The sequence below is a fragment of the Sinocyclocheilus rhinocerous genome, unplaced genomic scaffold, assembly GCF_001515625.1.
Source record: "Sinocyclocheilus rhinocerous isolate Xijiao unplaced genomic scaffold, SAMN03320098_v1.1 scaffold2418, whole genome shotgun sequence".
NCBI classification, from domain to species: domain Eukaryota; kingdom Metazoa; phylum Chordata; class Actinopteri; order Cypriniformes; family Cyprinidae; genus Sinocyclocheilus; species Sinocyclocheilus rhinocerous.
The window spans coordinates 1-1,670 of NW_015626372.1; positions in this window are offsets into that span (position 1 = coordinate 1).

The following is a 1,670-nucleotide window of genomic DNA, read 5'->3' on the forward strand; positions in this document are numbered from 1 at the left end:
TGGCAGCTAGCTATACTGTTGGCTAATCAAATCTACAACGGGCTTTGCTAACGTTACGTATTTAGATGGGAGAGCATGAGAGGAGAGAATTATTAAGTTCACTTGTCACTGAGTTTAAGATGTTAAGTTAGTTATCTTACCCAGTAAACGACCTGTTGCTCGCCATGATACAACCTCGCTCGCTCTTCTGTCAGACTGCGGCGGCAGTGGCGGGGGTTCCGGGGGGAAATAGTGGGCGTGGTCAACCTGTGACTTCAATCGAGAGTGACCAATAGAAAAAGGCCTTTCATCCTGGTGGGTAGAGACCGCCCACTGAGAGACAGCTTAACTCGCAAGCAAAACTTTTCAACTTGCAAACAAAAGTTTTAGACCCGCACAAAAAGACGGCAGAAAAGAGAGCCATGTTTGTGGTATCGCGATGAAAAGTGTTTGAAGTGCACAAAGAAAAATAAAGATTTTCTAAGATTTATACGCACTGCAAATAATTTTGTTATCAATTTCTTTATTTTTGAGCCTTTAGAAGAATTTTTGCAGTCTTTTATTTTTTAATTACACAACAATTAGTTTTACTCTTAAACACAGAATGTTTGTTTGAATAATAAAGACACAAAAATAATTCCATAGGGGACACGCATGATTCAACTCTAAAAAGTAATTATCTTGCTGCGATGAACAATGTCCTGATAGAGGCAGAGCGGAGGCTCAGCAAAGTAGCACCGCAGCTGGTAGAGCTCGGTCACTGTATATAGAAACAGTGAGGTCGCCGAGTGGAACAGTGACAACAGAACAATCCAAACGATGATGAAAAAATGGTAAGTCCACATCGTGTCAGTCAAAACGAAGTTCAACAAAGGTAGAAAACACCGGAGAGCAGCGGCAGCCAACCGGAACCGTCCAATTTTGTTGATATTGTGAGTGCACACAAATACAAGTAGACCCTTTGCAGTTCCCAATGATGCATACTCTTACCTTTATGAGCAAAAATGACGGCGTATTTTTTAGTTTCCACTGTTATTAAAAAAAAATGCAAGTGATCGCGCTGGCGTCTCCATGCCCTGCAGAGCGCGCTTTAGCTTCCACTCTCCACGCAAACGATTGGATATGCGCCTAACAGCGCTCATTTATTTAGGTTAAATGTTTAAATGAATACTGTGAAATGCATGAAGTGTTTTATGCTTGTTTATTTTAGGCAAGTCATGTAGGTTTGAGAAGGCTATATTGATCAAACATAATGCTCAACTCACTGTCTGCCGCTGCCGCTTGGTCGTTCCTTTAAAAAACAAAAACTTGATTTTAACAAATATAAAATGTTCCAAACATATTTCTAAATTAACTTTATAAAGAAACAAAAAGAAATATGACCACTTTGCCATTAAAAACCAAAACTGAACTATTTTAATAGCTGTGTAATGGGGAAGAGAGAGGTATGCACATTACTAAGCAGTGAAATATAAAACAAATAGAAAAGGAAAAAGCGTTTTTTTTTTTTTTAAATAATAATTAAACACTTTGTCGTCAGAGTTGGTATGTGGCTTTATCAGACACTTGCACTTAACATTTTATGAAAATCAAGCTCAAATGGAGTTAACAAGGTTTTTGACCAGCGAATGACGGAGATCTGTGTTTTGTCTGTCATTACAACGGCCGCATCTGAGGCAGCAAGTGCATCG